Source organism: Lepidochelys olivacea, assembly GCF_965140295.1.
Source record: "Lepidochelys olivacea isolate rLepOli2 genome assembly, chromosome: 5".
In the NCBI taxonomy this organism is placed as follows: domain Eukaryota; kingdom Metazoa; phylum Chordata; order Testudines; family Cheloniidae; genus Lepidochelys; species Lepidochelys olivacea.
Genome location: NC_140415.1, coordinates 75,797,602 through 75,815,050, shown reverse-complemented (window position 1 = coordinate 75,815,050; position 17,449 = coordinate 75,797,602). Strand labels below are relative to the sequence as shown.

Sequence of the window (17,449 nt, the reverse complement as noted above, 5' to 3'; positions counted from 1 at the left end):
GACTTCAATGGATTTTGGATCAGGCTCTGACTGAAATGGATGTTGTGAAAAGATGCCTAATCCTTCAGTGATCTACATAAAAATCTTGCTTCCCTCCTTTGCTTGTTAAAATCTGCATTTGATATACGTATTTCTCTTTTCTGAAGATTGGTCAGCCTCTCTATTGCTTGTTTACTAAATCATTTTGTGGATGCCAAATATAAAAATGTCAGCTTCTGTAGATTTCCAGTGGTTGACCTAACCTATTGGAAAAATAAACTAAAATTAGTCTTCAAAAAATAATCTATTTTCATCTCATTGGGCATCTTTTTGTCCATGTCTTTCTGTATTTCATATGTCTATCTTTTCATGGTTAAAAGAACTAGTGTTGTTTTGCTAAGCTTTGATCAAGACATGCTCATTCAGACCATGACAGTTTTAATTACGTCCAGAAAGATGGTAACAAGGCTGGCTTTTTCCAGCCTAATATACTTAGCATGTTAGAGTATATCGTTGATCCAGATTTCCAAATATTTTGCAGCCTTTTGTCTGGAACAAAATGATTATTGAAACGACAGAAAAAAAATTAGGTCTTTTTCTATTTCTTTTTAATAACTACATTTTTGTTCTTTTAAAAACTTGAAATAACGATAAGGTATGTGTGCATTCACACTTCATGATAAAAAAATACACATCCAATAATACTCATGGAACATAGAAAGATGCAGAATTTCTGCAAAAAGAAAAGGAGTACTTGTGGCACCTTAGAGACTAACCAATTTATTTGAGCATGAGCTTTCGTGAGCTACAGCTACAGCTCACTTCATCGGATGCGTATGCGTATGCGTATGGACTTTAATTGGGTAAGCATTACCTGTGTCAATGGAGTGGTATGCCCATTCAGTCAGTCCTGGGGTGACTGAGAACGTCGGCGCGTAGCTAGTGCACAGCTGCTTGATCTGCTGTCGCTGCATATGCCCAAGGGTCATGGAGAGGTTCACCTCTTCTACGCCACCATCACTTTTCCCTTTGTAGTAGCCACCTTCAGGCCACTCAGCGTCATCTCCTCCCTGGGCTGTAAACTGACAAACCTTTAATTCTCTGGAATAAAAGGGCTTTAGAGAATTAATATGGTACACCTTAGACTTTCGGTTGGAGGTGGGGAATGCTATGAGATAATTAACAGCTCCCAGGCGCTCGTTGACCGTGAGTGGCCCTTCCCATGATGCTTCCATTTTATGGGCCTGGAGCACCTTTAAGACAATGACCTGGTCCCTTACTTTGAAGGACCGCTCTCTGGCATGTTTATCATACCAGACTTTTTGCTCTTTTTGAGCATCTTTTAGGTTTTCTTTAGCAAGGGCTAAAGCGGTTCGGAGGGTGGTTTGTAGGTTGGTTACAAAGTCCAGAATGTTAGTTCCTGGAGAAGGTGTAAACCCCTCCCATTACTGCTTCACCAACTGTAATGGCCCTTTAACCTCGCAGCCATATACAAGTTCAAATGGTGAAAACCCTAAACTGGGACGTGGTATAGCTCTGTAAGCAAAAAGCAACTGCTGCAACACTAGGTCCCAATCATTGGAGTGCTCATTTATGAATTTATGTACCATGGCCCCCAAAGTTCCATTAAACTTCTCCACCATACCATTTGTTTGATGGTGGTAAGGGGTGGCAACTATGTGATTTACACCATGAGCTTCCCAAAGGCTTTCCATAGTTCCTGCCCGGAAATTAGTTCCTGCATCTGTAAGGATGTCGGAGGGCCAATCTACCCTGGCAAAAATGTCTGTTAGTGCCTGGCACACACTTTTAGCCCTGGTGTTGCTTAGAGCTACTGCTTCCAGCCATTGGGTGGCAAAATCCATGAAAGTCAGTAAGTACTGCTTTCCTCTGGGTGTCTTTTTTGGAAATGGACCCAGAATATCCACAGCTACTCACTGAAATCGAACCTCAATGATGGGGAGTGGCTGGAGAGGGGCTTTGACCTGGTCTTGGGGTTTTCCCACTCTTTGGCATATCTCACAAGACCAGACATAGGCAGAAACATCCTTGCGCATTCCATCCCAGTGGAATGATCTCCCCAAATGGTCTTTGGTCCTGTTCACCCCAGCATGGCCACTAGGACGATCATAAGCTAAGCTCAAGAGCTTTCCCTGGTACTTAGTTGGAACTACCAACTGACTCTGAGGATGCCAGTTTTCCTGGTGCCCACCAGAAAGAGTTTCCTCGTATAAAAGTCCTCTTCCTACAATAAACCGGGATTGATTAGAAGAGTTGAGAGGTGGTGGGTTGCTCCGTGCCTCCATCCAAGCTCTCTGGAGTCTATCATCTGCTTCCTGTTTGGCCTGGAACTGTTCCCTTGATGCTGGAGACATCAGTTCCTCACTGGATTGTGGACCTGGGCTTGGTCCCTCTGGAAGCGCTGCAGGTGATGGGGCTGTTTCCGTTGCTGGTGAACCACTCTCTGCTGGTGCACTATGGGGTATTTCAGGCTCTGGATGAGACTCTTGTGTAGGGTCATCTGCTGCTGCTGCTGCCAGTGCAAGCTCGGTGGTGCCTTCTGGTGTTGGAGCTGTAGACAGGGTTGCAAGCGCTGGACTCAGTGCTGGGAATGGTTCTGGTGCTGGTTGCTTCGCCAGTTTCGGTTTGGGGACTGCCTTTGGCTGGGTCTCTGGGACTGGATCCACTATGGCCGTTGCAGTCGTTGGCAGGGGATCCAGTTCCACCACCTCCGTCTGGGTCTCTGGTAACACAGACAGGGCCATGGTGGAAGGCTCAGGAACAGGGATAGGTATGGAAACTTGCTTCGTCTGGCTTCGGGTGACCATTCCCACCTTCTAGGCCAGCTTTACCTGGTTGGCCAAGTCTTCCAACAGCAGCATGGGAATGGGATAATCATCATAGACTGCAAAAGTCCACGTTCCTGACCAGCCCTTGTACTGGACAGGCAACTTGGCTGTAGGCAAATCGAAAGAGTTGGACTTGAAGGGTTGAATCATCACTTGGGCCTCTGGGTTGATTAAGTCAGGGTGCACTAGGGATTAATGGATGTTGCGGTTCAAATACAAGACAGCACAAAGCTTTTAGCAAGCAAACAGGCTGGTCTGCCAACGGACTGGTCCGGTCAGCTTTCCACCCTCTCCTTTATTCTTTCTCTCCCCCCGCACATTACATTCTCCAACAGATAAAAGGAATACACTGGCTTTGTTTAACATTCTTATTTACCAATTTCTATCTACCGCATTCCTTGCTCTCGGGCCTTGAGCCCAGTCCTGGGAGGCTTCCCACGGTTCATGTCATCTGGATGAGATTCCAAGGTTCATGCCCTTGAGAGGAGCTGTGTGTGCACAGCTCCTACACAACACTCCGGGTGTGCCCTGAATGTTGCCGAGTGCATGAACCTTGTATGAATGCCACAAATGGATAGCTGACACCTGCGCTCCAGTGTCTCTCCATGCTGTAACCTTCTTCTCGCCCACACTCAAAGTTTCCCTTCGCTCTAAGGGTATCTGGGAGGCATCTGGGCCTGAGGACCTTTGGTGTGATCCCCATGCAATGAACTGTAATCTGTTGGGGTTCTTGGGGCAGTTGGCCTTCACATGCCCCAGCTCATTACATTTAAAACATTGCCCAGTTGACTGATCACTGGGGCGCGGTGGGTTGCTGGAGAATGGTGTGGTGGGACGATAAGGTGTCTGGGGTTTTCCTTAGGATGTAGGTGGGGTGTTGGTTGCCCCTGGTGATAGGGTTTTGTTTCGGGTTGCCCCTTCTGATATTCACTCCAACTGCTACTAGTTTTTTTTCTTTTCTGCCATCTCCACCCATTTGGCGTCAATCTCCCCCGCCTCGATTACAGTTTTGGGCTTCCCATCTAGGATGTACCTTTCTATTTCCTCAGGAACACCCTCTAAGAACTGCTCCATTTGCATTAGAAAGGGCAACTCTTCTGGAGATTTAACACTTGCTCCTGATATCCAGGCATCCCAATTTTTCAAAATGTGGTAGGCATGTCGGGTAAATGACAAGTCTGGTTTCCACCTTAGGGCTCTGAACTGCCGATGGGAAAGCTCTGGTGTTAGCCCCATTCTGACTCTTGCCTGGGTTTTAAAAAGTTCATAACTGTTCATGTGTTCCTTAGGCATTTCAGCCACCACCTGTGCTAAGGGTCCACTTAGCTGCAGCCTCAGCTCTACCATGTACTGGTCTGTCGAGATGCTGTACCCAAGGCAGGCCCTTTCAAAGTTTTCTAAGAAGGCCTCGGTATCATTGCCTGCCTTGTAGGTGGGGAACTTTCTGGAATGGGAAGCGATACCTGGAGAAGGATTGCTAGGGTTTGTTGGTATATTCTGCTGAGCCTTTGCCTTCTCCATCTCCAGTGCATGCTTCCTCTCTTTTTCATTCTCCTCCATAGCTCTCTTGTGGGCAGCTTCCTCTGCCTCCACCCTGGCTTTTTCTGCCTCCATAGCTCTCTTGTGGGCAGGTTCCTCTACCTCCACCCGGCTTTTTCTGCCTCCACCTCCAAGTGCCTTAAGGCCATCTGTCTATCATGCTCTTTTTGTTTCTCCTCAGCTTCGAATCTGGCCAGCTCTAGTTTATTAGCTGCTTCACTGGTAATCATTTTCCTGCTTTCTTGTGCTTAACTCTGGCCAAGAGATGTGTGTGTGTGGGGGAAACCTTGTGAATTTCCCTGCAGGATGTTAACTACCCTGCCTTTAGGTAGACAAAACTCCAGCTCAAAAAAGAAAAATCCCTTTGTAAAAAAACTAACATCTCAGTCTCCAGGCAAATAGAAAACTCTCTCGCTGCCCTCAGCTTAAAAAAAACCCTCTTCAGGTCTGTGCTTTTGGTTCAAAATGATCTCTGGTTCAAAATGATCCCACCTCTCTGCCACCATGTCAGGGTTCCTTCCCCACTCTGAACTCTAGGGTACAGATGTGGAGACCTGCATGAAAGACCCCCTAAGCTTATTCTTACCAGCTTAAGTTAAAACTTCCCCAAGGTACAAACTTTGCCTTGGCCTTGAACAGTATGCTGCCACCACCAAGCGTTTTAAACAAAGAACTGGGAAAGAGACCACTTGGAGATGACTTCCCTCAAAATATCCCCCCAAGCCCTATCCTCCCTCTTTCCTGAGAATATATCCTAACCAATTTGTCACAAAATCATCAAAGACCCAAACTTCTGGATCTTGGAACAATGGAAAAATCAGTCAGGTTCTTAAAAGAAGGATTTTATAAAAAATAAAAAAAAAAAAGAAAGATAAAAATCATCTCTGTAAAATCAGGATGGAAAATACTTTACAGGGTATTCAGATTCAAAACACAGAGGATCCCCCTCTGGGCAAAACCTTAAAGTTACAGAAAATAGGAATAATCCTCCCTCTTAACACAGGGAAAATTCACGTAAAACAAAAGATAAACTAATCCGCCTTGCCTGGCTTACCTATACCAGTTGCAAGATTGGAGACTTGGATTAGGATGGGTTGGAGAAGATGGATTTCTGTCTGGCCTCTCTCAGTTCCAAGAGAGATCAAACACGTAAACAAAGAGCACAAACAAAAGCTTTTCCCTCCTTGCCCCCCCAAGATTTGAAAGTATCTTGTTCCCTTATTGGTCCTTTGGGTCAGGTGCCAGCCAGGTTAGCTGAGCTTCTTAACCCTTTACAGGTAACAGGATGTTGCCTCTGGCCAGGAGGGATTTTATAGCAATGTATACAGAAAGGTGTTACCCTTCCCTTTATATTTATGATAGTCCCCAATATGTTCAGTGCTTCCTTCTAATTTTAGTGGAGAGGAGCTGCTTCTTAAGTTTTATATTAATCATATTCTTGGTCAGTTATACCATCTATATTCCACCTTTGGTATGACTAAAGTTCGTTTATTATCTTCAGGTTTTACAATAAAAACCTACTACATTCCATGTTCCTGCTTTTTTTTTTTTTTTTAAAAGGGAAACTGACAACTGCTTCAGTGGGGAATGGCTTTTGTGTGCTTATGCAAAAATGTGATTGCCTGAGGGGCTTCTGATATGTTTCAGAAAGAACAATAATAATAATTATTATTTTAAGTCGTTCAAATTTCAACACTGGACTAACTGTCTACATGGTCTATTGACATAGAGGAAATTGAAAATATAAAGATTATGGTGTTATCGTTTGGGGATCTGCTGTAAATTTTTTTGTTGATTTTTCCATCCAAATATATGAAAACTCACTGGCAGAATATATCAATCTTCCCTGTTCTTGATAGTAATGTTGTCATCTACCATCTGTGCTCTTCATCTCTGGGTAATTGTACACCCTTATAGAAGATTGTAACTTGCCCGCTACACCTATGCAGAGGAGTAACAGGGTATAAGGTGCCCACTCCTGTCTCCCCTATATTGAGTACTCATATCATAGAGCATTGCAGGGAAGAGACACTTCTGCTGCTGCTACTCCTGTGCAGGTGGGCAGTGGGCAGAGCCTTAATTCTGCCTCCCTCAAATCCATGACAGTCACAGGTGAAGGGGAAGCAACATGGGCCTGGTAAATTGTTATCATAGATTATATTCCCATGGGAACAAGAGCAGCAATTTAATCCAGGTTCTGCTTCTAGGGCAGAGTGAGATCTATATATTCTTTTCCAAGTCATGCAGTCCTTGCCCAATCATTTCACTCTAAGAATTATTTGTTTATTTATTGTTTTATTATTTTATGAATTTATCATTCATTCACACTGCACCAATGCCCAGAAGTCTCAGTCATGTTCAAGGCCTTGTTTGCTAGGCTATACAGTGACACGAGACATGAACATACAAGAAACAGTCTCACAGATAAGAGACAGTGTCTGCTTTAAGGCACATATAAAGTACTCTGAGTGCAGAGTTTAAATTTAGTTTTGCTCATTACTCAAAATAGTTGTATGTACATCAGTGTCGCCAGCACTTGCAATTTTTTTTCATGAGTGAAGGGATGTGGGCTGGGGCTGGAGCCCAGTCTACAATGAGCTGAAATGCTCCAGTCCTCATGCAAATTTGAGCCCTGCCTAGAGGAAAACAGCCTCTAACTCGCTGCCTGCCCCACTTGTCCACCTCCTGCAGGAAGAGCTCTCTCCGTCTCCCGTCAGCAACTGGTACTATTCTCACAGGAGGGGCGGGAGGAGGTACAGGTACTGCTTCTTCCTCCCCACACCTGTGATCAATGGGGACAACTCCTCCACTCATCTCTCTCACCTCTCCCTCCGTGCAGCAATTGGTCTGGGAAAGGAGGAAAGGGAGCCATCATGCAGCTGCCCTACCCCCAGGCCTTGAAGGGGTGTGTGTGAATAGCCCCAGAAGGAGCAAAGGTGATGCTGGGAGGAGCAGAATTGGTGGCAGGACTGAACTGACATGAAACAAAAAGAAAAGGAGTACTTGTGGCACCTTAGAGACTAACCTATTTGAGCATAAGCTTTCGATGAAGTGAGCTGTAGCTCACGAAAGCTTATGCTCAAATAAATTGGTTAGTCTCTAAGGTGCCACAAGTACTCCTTTTTCTTTTTGCGAATACAGACTAACATGGCTGCTACTCTGAAACCTGACATGAGACAGAGGCTGGTTGCAGGTCGAGGATGGACAGAACTGACTGGGGACTCAAGGGAACTGGATTGATTTGGAGATGGTGGGAGGGGAGGGCAGAATTAAATTGCTGGCGGGGGTGGGCAGAGGTGGGGTGAGAAATCGTGTAACAAAGGCTCAAAACACCGCACCCATAAAGTTGGGAGAATGGGGAACACTAACTAACTCTCTCTCTCTCACACACACATACACTGGAGAGTGGCACAGAGAGTTAAAAAATCAAAAGAGCACCAAAAACCCCCACAATATAATCTAAAAAAAAATTCATGATTTTTGGGGGATCTGACTCATGCTTTTTGTTTTCTTGAGACTTGAAATACTGGTACATGCATGACCCTTCTTGCAAAAGAGATATAAGGATCCATTCTCTGGCTCAATTAATCGGCTCTGCGTCAGGGCTCTGGTGAAGGATTTTGAGAATCCCGTTCCCCTGCTATGTTAATAAGCAGTTTCCCATTCCATGTAATATACCAAGTACGTTTCATTGACTAATGTGTAGCTTTCTGTCATCATCACAGTAGTTCAGACAATAACTGCATGTGCATTCATGCACAGTCCTAGTTATAGCTAGCTGTGAAGGGTGTGGTTAAATCCTTGACTGGCTTGCATACTTGCGTATATTTGTCAGGGATTACGAAAGATATTTTGGGGATTCCGCCCAGTGTGTCACTTTCCCATTCCATATAAAACTTACATCTACTGGTAGAAACACAGTGTATTTTGAATTCAGTCATCAGGACTAATAGCATGTCTGGTGTGAAAGTTGCTTATTCAGTTTATACTTTGAAAATCTTAATATTTCATTAATTTGAATGACTGCAAAGAAAAGTTCCAGAACAGTATAATGCTGTAGCAGTGAAGGGACTAACTGTTGAATATAATTTTACTGAAGAAATTATGAAATGCTAAGAAGAAATTACATTTCCTGAAAATATTTGTAGAAGATTACTTTAGATTTGGGTTTGGTGTTAAGTTAACCAGAGGTTTCGAAACAAGAAAGAGTTTCATAAAGGTTTGTTCACCACATAACCACCTTGTTTAGTAAAACATTACCCTGACTGCTTTTCTTTTTCTCTCTAACTGGAAGTACATGTGGGAAAGTGGGAGGTTTTTTGCATGGCATAGTGTGCTTCTGGCATTAAATTATTAGGGAAAACAGGATTGGTTTACCCACTAGGTCTTGATAAATGAATACAGATGCAAAGACTAGGTTAGCAAAATCAATGGTGAAGGCTGTACCACACAGATTGTGAAAAATTAGAGGAGGGCAGGATGTAATTTATTTTGCTAACAACCCATTTCCCATTTACAATTTGTACCTGTTGAAGCTGAAAATGCTCCCCTTGTTTTGTGCCTGGCCTTGCTTCCTTTCCTTGCTGCCTGTCTCTCTCCTTTATTTGACAGACATTCAACACTTGAGCCCTTAAGTTCAGAGGAGTATTATTAACAACAACCATTACAGTCCCCTGCGGATTAATTTTACTTTTTGTGTTTGTGTTTTTACAATAGTTTCAAGGTGCTGGAATGCAGATATATTTCTAGTAAAAAAAAAAAAATGAGACAGGTTGACTCATTTAGCAACCCAGCAGGATCTGATTGCTTTTCTAAAGTTAAATCCCAGAGAGATCTTTTTTCCTGTCACAAGATGAATACTATTGTAGGTATTGCTGTGATTGGAAATCACTGTTTTCTTACAAAGAAATGGATCATGGTTTGTTTGTTTCTTCTTTGCCAATTGGGATTTTTTTTCATTTTTTTAAACCCCTCAGAGCAATGACACGTTAATTAAATAGATATTTATGACATCTTGTTCTTACTATGTCTTTGTTTTTCAAGAACTAAAGCCCTTAGATTTTTAAGGGAAATTAAGATATTGCTTTATTCAGAATTGGGGGAGGGGTGTTTGTTTTTTTTATTGGTCTTTCTTTTTGGTTGCTTGATTTCAGTTGCTTTGTCCCACTAGTCAAACTGAACATAAACTCTATTTGAATTTGGAACATGTACAGCAGTGAACTATATGTATTTCAAATGTGCTAATAAGAAGTTACTCTTTTGAGGTGATCTTTCCAGGAAACAATCATGAAACAGAGACAGTAGGAAGTAAATTGTTTTGCATGTGGTGGTACAGTAAATGCTTGTTTTCAGCAACACCTAATTAAAGCAACCACCAGTTGTGAGCAACATTTCCCCTGGGAACATTGTCCCAACTACAAATTGTGCACTTGGTAACAGCAACATAGCCGCCACATAAGAGCAATGTTTGTGACGTGATATCACATCCAGGGTGGAGATTGGGGGATATGTAGGGGTGTTACCCCTCAAACTGTATTGTTCTTCTCCTCTCCTGACCCTAGCCCTTCAACGCAGCTCCAGGGCATACAACCCCATCCACGTGCCCTGCCTGACAGAGCCTGAGTAGAGAGCATGAGTAGGGGGGAGTTTGTGGGCAGAGTATGGAAAAGAGGGATTTTTTGGGGGGGAAGCTGGGGGAGCAGCAGAGGATTGGCTGGAAGGTTTCCTCCTCCATTCTTCAGCATCTGGCTTGCAGACAGCAGGGGATGGAGGGTTGCTATTTTGCAGTGTAGAGTATTGGGGAACCTCCCCCCCCCCCCGCACACTGAGCTGTCCTCTCCATCTTAGTTGCCGGCGGTGTGGTGTGGTTGTGGTGTTTTTTAAAGGGGGGGTAGGATAGGGAAGCTCCCTCCCCAGGGCACTGACCCATCCCCTTCCCGTCTCTGGTCTCTGTGCTAGGAGCCAACCCCCCTTCCATTGCAAGCTGTGCATGGTGCTCTCCCCATCCATCCATCCCTCACTACGGTGGAGCATAAAGCTGCCAATGGGAGCACCCTCAGCCTGTCCCCGGCATCCAGGCTCGCTCAGCCATTTTGCCAACTGAGGGCTCGCCTGCCAAACGTAGGGTTCCCCTGCCCCATTACTCCTACACTTGGGATCCCCTCCCAGCTTCTCCTGCACAATGTGACTTCCCCAGCCCTTTCGAAACACTCTTAACTCTTCGAATGCTTTGGTCAGACAACACTCCCCATAACAGCAACAGCTGCTTAGGAGCAATACAGGAAAAGGGCACCAATATGTTGCTACTAACGAGCATCTACTGTACTTAAACAGTGATTGAATCTCACAAAATAAAATGTTTAATTTTCTTACTTTCACTGAGGTCTGAAGTGCAGAATAGAATTTCATTTGTATTTATCGGTTGCACTAATCAGCCCCCATATAAATCACAGAGGGATGCCAGACTTCACATGTCAGATTTCATAGTTTGTCACATATCAGTTGAGAAAGGTAAAGAGCCACAAATAAGCTTGCTGGTGCAAAGGATAAGGCACCTGCCCAAGAAGCTTGGGTTTGAGACCCTATGGTGACTGACAATCATATGTCTAGGAAGAAAAATACAGCCCATATTTAGAGGATACGCGACTGCATCTGGAAAGTAATTACTTAGAAAAATGACTTAGGGATTATGAACTTGAGCTCCTCGTGTGAAGCAGTGGTTCAAAGGCCTAAAGGAATCAGGACTGTGGAACCACTGAGACTCCTTTAACTCTGATGTCCAGGCTGTCTCTAGGCTCTGTTCACTCAGCCATCATCATGCAGAGGCACACCCAGCAAAGTTAAATGCAGGATCTCACAGCCACTCATGAACTGTAAACAGGAAGACACCTGCAAATTCCCCCAGCCTTGCATCTCAGAAATGTGCATCTTACACTGCTCAAGACCCCCTTGATCAGAGTAAGCTAATTAATTAGTTCATCTTTCCATCAAAGAGAAATAGATATGCATCAGCCCTTGTTAACCAGAGTAGATACCCCAAGCACTTCAGCCAAAAATACACTGGTTTAGATTAAACATAAAAAAGATTGGTCAACTATAAAAAGATAGATTTTTAAGAGATTAAGAAGTGATAGTGGCATAGAAGATCAGAATTGGTTACAAAAAAGAAATAAAAGATAAAATTGCAGTCTAAGTCCTAAACTTTATCAAGCTAAGTCAAATGTGAAGTAATAAGGTTTATCTTAACCCAAAATCTACAATAGTCTGTGCTAACTGAAAAGCTTTTCCAATTAGGATCACTCTCCCCAGTTCAAATGTTTCTTTGTCTTCTAAGCGATCTTGTGGCAGTCAGTGTAGGTGGGGGAGGAAAGGTGGACTCACAAGGTCGCTGTCCCTTATTTTATACTCTACACCAGGTGCTGGAATAATCTTTACTGTGTCATGGGGTTAGGCAGTTCCATTGCCTATCTACCTAGCCCGTCATCCTCCATATGAGTTGCTAATTGTGGCTTGAGCGTTTTGTCTACGTGAGATTTGGCATGGAAGGCCTCTGCGTTTACAGTTTCTTTGTCCTCTCTGAAAGGCTAGCCTGTGGGCGTTTCCTAGACTCACAATATGTTTCAGTGACAAACATATAGCAAATTTCATAACTACATATACAATGATGATACATTTCTACAGGACAGTAATGGTCAACAGATTATGATGTTTCCAGTGATATCTCACAAGGCATACTTTGCACAAGATTTATCATAATTTTGTAAAAGTGGTGACCGTAATAGTAGAGACTGGCACACAATCTCTGGCATGTATTAACAGGGGCATATTGAGCAGGAGTAGGTGGTGATATTATCTCTGCATACTGCACTGGGGAACAATTAATGTAATGGTGTTCACCAATTAAAAAGAATGCTGAAAAATTGGAAAGTGGTAAAAAAACATCTACAGGAATGATTCATGTTAAAGAAGAGACCTAAGAAGCTCACATCTGTTTAGATTATCAAAGAGAAGGTTAAAATATGACTTAATCATGATCTAGAAGTACCTATACAGGGAGACAATCCATACAAGTATGGACACTAAAGAGCTCTTTAATCTGGCAGAAGAAGATAAAATCCAATGGTTGGAAGTTAACCTAAAAACAGTTAAACTGGAAATAAAAGAAAATTATTAACACAGAGGGCAATTAACCATTGGAACAGCTTACTATGAGGTGTAGTCAATTTTCTGTCACTTGGAGTCCATAAATCTAAATGATATGTTGTAGTTCAGTCACAAGTAATTGTTACAGGAATTGCTATGTGAAGTTATATGACCAGTGAAGTTATATGACCAGGAGGTCAACCTAGGTTATCCTAAAAGGTTCTTTTGGTCCTTAAAATCTACAAATCCATAGAAGGCCAAAGGTGGCAGATCTATCTATCTAATCTATTATATTGTTTGATGGTTAAAACTAGCCACTCATGTCTTACTTAGATAAAGTTACTATATTCACCACAGGGAATAAGTAGGAAATACTGAAGTAACCTTAGCAGGTTCTTAAGGGCATCGACTGAAAGCAAAGATTCTGCTCAGAGTGAATTGTGTTATTTTATTTATAACCTCATAAACAGACAGGTTAAAGAGGGAATCATTGACAGGCATTAACTCTGGTGGTGCTGCTGGGTTCTACCATAATACCAACTGAGAAGCATGATTTACTAACTGCATTAAGGCATAAAGGTCATGTGAAAACATAAATATTTTAAAGAATACCTGTCAGCATTTGAGAAAGATTTAATGTTGTGAAGTAAAGACGTGTGGCTCCAAGCTAACTCATGAAATCAAAGAGAACTGATAACAGGTTACTGTAAATTAAAGTTGATTTATAATCTGGGTCATACCAAAAATTGTATCCTTTGATATAGGTGGTTATTTATCTTTGAAATGAATCGGTAAAGAATAAGAACACAGGTTTACCCTGAATTTATAATGTGAAAAGCAAACTTCTAATAGTTAACAGTGAAAATATCCGTGATCATACCATATATTGCTGTTGAAGAAATCAGGCCCAGGGGGAGAAAGAGACAGCAACAAGAATTGACATTGCAATCATTTAGAAAAATGTACAGATGCTGTAGGAAGAGTCCTGATGTGGTAACTAATATAAGATTGAGACAAAAGTAAGACTCTGACTGATTTTAACATCTGTCCCAACGTCTGTGACAGTGCTGAATGTACCATCTACAGTAGGCTCCTCATACAATCTACAAGGGACTCCTTTAATAACATATGTTTTCTTTAAAAACTTGTGATATATATCAATGATCTAATCCTTTCATACTTTCTGCTGTGTTATGTCTCTTACTGATTATTTCAGACATTTTGTGAAAAAAAATCTGCCCATCACCCTTTCTCCACCTCCATAATCAGCAGCATTATGCATGCACCTCTGGGAAGGAAAACTGGATCTGTAATTAAGGAGATTATCAGAATTCACATTCTGAAAAATTCCTTGTACAGTATTGCCAACTCCAAACAATCTAAAAGCATCAAGCAGGCCCCACAAAATCATAGTATGGACTTAAAAATCCCAAGACTTTTATAAATAAATGTTGGGGCTTTTTAACATGTGTTCTAGCATTTAAGCCTTTAGGATATACTTGGTTCACATTTTAAGGCTTTTGTCAACCACCATGAAGGCTGAACACTTAATAAAAAAAAGTCTGGATTATCACAAAGTCACTTGACTCCAGGTGCTGGGGCTTAAAGAAAAATGAAGGTTACTTACCTGTAACTGAGATTCTTTGAGATGGACTCTGAGGTTCTTTGAGATGCACTCATGGGATACTCTGGCCTGTGCAGCCAGAATGGGTAGAATTCTAGCTAGTAGTAGCTATTGGAGAGCTCATGCTCCTCCCATGCCCTTCTCTTTAGTAAACATTGAGCATTCCAGAGGAGAGTATTGAAGGGGCATGGTACTCCAGCCATCTCAGTTTCTTCCCCTGCAATCCCAAGCCCTGTGTTAGGTAGCACTCTGAGGTAGTGAGGAAAGGTGGGCGGGGAGTTAGTATATGCAGAATGCATTTCATAGAATTTTGGTTACAGGTAAGTAACCGTTTTTTCTCCTTTGAGTATCCTCAACATATTCCCACTCATGGGATAGATTAATAAATAGTATTCTAAATCAGGATGGTGGGGCCCCTGGAGTCCCCCCCCCAATTAAATAAGGACTGGAGGAAAGCTCTCCCAAATCTTGAACCAGATCTAGATGCTAAATCTAAGGTATAGTGTTTACTAAAGGTGTGATCAAAAATCCACATTGCCGCTTCTACATCTCTCTCTTAGAGGAATGTGCCTAGAAAGAAGGTGGCTTCTATGGCTTTTTATCTAGTAGAATATGTTCTAATTCCTTGAGGAAGGGACAACCCTTTCAATTTATAAGTCTCGTTAATACATAATCTAACACATCTTGAAAGCATTTAACATAAATAGCTTTTCTCTTGTTCTTCTTTTCAAATGCAATGAACAATTTTGGGGACTGTCTAAATTGCTTAGTCACATCTAAATAAACAGCTAAAGTTTTTCTAATATCCAGTATGTAATTTAGCCTCTCCCTCCTGAGTAAGAGGTTTGGAGCAAAATTATAGACTAGTTTATGTGAAAATCGGAGACCAATTTTGGTAAAAACCAAGGGTGTCTACAAAGAACTTTTGTCTTTGTGAAAAACAGTAAATGGTGGATCTGCCATTAATGCATGAATTTCACTTATACACCTGCCAGAAGTGATCATTATAAAAATACTGTCTTTATAGCCAGATGAACAATTCCCCAAACATTCAAAAGAAGGTTTCATCAATTGTGATAGCACTAAAATCAGATCCCAAGATGGCATAGGGCATCTTATTGGGGGGTATAAGTTATTTAATGCCTTTTAAGATCCTTTTAACTACATCATTAGTAAAAATTGATTTGCCCTCCACAGGTACATGGTATGCTGATATGGCTGCTTTCTCAAGATACAACAAATATTCTAATATATAAGCAATTGATGTTGTATATGGATCTATACCATACACAGAAATCCACAATATAAACCTTTTCCATATATGACTATAACATTTTCTTGTGGACTCTTTCCAGGAATGTAACAATACATTCTGCACCTCTAACGAACAACTTTGCTTTTGAGATGTTCCGGAATCCTGTTTCCCATGCTGTTAAATGAAGAAACTGAAGATCTGAATGATAAACCATCCTGAATGATAAACCATGCAACAAGAAGTCTGGTACCAGTGGCAGAGGCTTCATTAATTCTCTTGACAAGTGAATTAAGTCTGGATAGCATTGTTCTCTGGGCCATACTGGCACTATTAAAATTACCCTGGCCTTGTCCTGTCTTACCTTGTTGATCACTCTCTGAATGAGGGGAAATGGGGGAAATGCTTTAAGCCCTGACTCCAGAATATTAGAAAGATATCTGATACTGAGTCCCTGCTTCTGCCTGCTCTCAAGCAAAATTTGTGACACTTCCTGTTGCTGATGGATGCAAAAAGATCTATTATTGGATTCCCCCATAAACTGAAGAGGTGTATTACTACTTTGTCCTTCGAAATCTACTCGTGCATCTGATATTTTGATTTTTTTCAGATGATCTGCAAGGGAGTTTTATTCCTTGGCTACATAGATTACTACTGGGTGAATATTGTGTCTGTACACTGGTTCAAAAGGCTCTTTGTCTCCATGCATAATTTCAGGGAATCAGCCCATCTTGCTTGTTCTGATAATATAATGCTGTCATATTGTCTGTTACCATGTGAACTGCTCTGTGTTTGACCTTTAGAGCCAGTCTGATTGCTCTTGGCTCTAATGTATTGATATGTAGGTTCTTTTCTTTTGGTGACCAATGAGTTGTGACGAACAAATTGTTGTTCAATGTAGATGCAGAGGAGGAAAGTATTACTGATGGCAGAGGGGAATTGAAAAGTGTACCCCTCATTACACTGAGTGTTTGTTCACCTTGTTAGTGATGTTAACACTTGCTGTGGGATTACTGTTTTGCAATGCATGGTGACTAAACCTGATTTGTAATGTATTGTTAACCAGTGTTGAAGATCTCTCATCTGAAGACAAGCATGTGGTGTCACTGATGTGGTTGATGCCAAAAGACCCAGCAGGAGGAGAAAAAGGTGAACTGGTTGTTGTGGGGATTGAAGGAGATATATAGACGTTTTTATTTTTATAAATCTCTCGTCTGGGAGAAAAACTCTGGCCACAGTTGAATTGAATATGGCCCCTATAAACAGGATCCTCTGAGTTGAGTTTAGGAATGACTTTTCCTAATTTATTTGTAATCCAGACTGGCAAATAAAGAACATATGTATTTTACATGTAATCAGATGTGTCCTCTGGATGATACTTTTATTTACCAGTCATCCAGGTACAGGTATACATACATCCCTTGCCTCTTAGGTACGCTGCCACTATAGACAGGCATTTTGTAAACAACCTGGGTGTTGTGGACAACCCAAAAGAGAAAATCTTGTACTGAAAATGCTCATCTCCTCATACAAAACATAGCTATTTCCAATTACATGGTCTTATTGAAATATATAATGTGCATCTTTTAAGCCCAGAGCAGCAGTCCTGAAGGGAAAGAGAAAACATGCAGAAACAAATTTTTTTTATTTGTGTTTAATTTCCTTAAATCCAAAATAGGGCAAAGGCCACCATCTTTTCTTTCAAATTAGAAAATAATATGAGTAAAACGCCTTCCTCTCTGAGCTCGCAGCACCATGTCTATTGCTCCTGACTGCAGTAGAAATTGAACCCCTTTCCTTAAAAATTTGAGATGAACTCAATCTCTGACCAGGGATTTAATGGGGGCAGGGAGAGTGGGGATTGATAGGAAGAGAGAGGGAAGAATCCTGAACTGAATCATGTACCTGCATGCAATAACTTCCAGGATTCACCTCTTTGATGTTATTAACTCCCATGGCTTATAAAAACCGGACAAGTGGTCCCCAAACTGTGGGTAAAAATGTCCAACTGGACTGTTTTGTAGCTCCACGTCCTCATGTCAAATCTGAGATCTTGCAGAAATT

At 41.8% G+C, this 17,449-nt stretch overlaps 1 long non-coding RNA gene across 10 annotated transcripts in view; it reads left to right on the top strand.

The window, feature by feature from the left end:
• The window catches only part of LOC311521381, a 161,068-nt gene that overhangs the window by 95,371 nt on the left and 48,248 nt on the right, over positions 1–17,449 (top strand). For 6 of the 10 annotated variants that reach the window (XR_014711871.1, XR_014711873.1, XR_014711874.1 and 3 more), the window contains exon 1: positions 16,060–16,534. The exons of 3 other annotated variants lie outside the window; for them this stretch is intronic. This is a non-coding gene — a long non-coding RNA (uncharacterized lncRNA). Of the gene's footprint in view, positions 1–16,059; positions 16,535–17,449 lie in introns of those variants that run through there. One more of the 10 variants, XR_014711870.1, reaches the window with a different exon arrangement.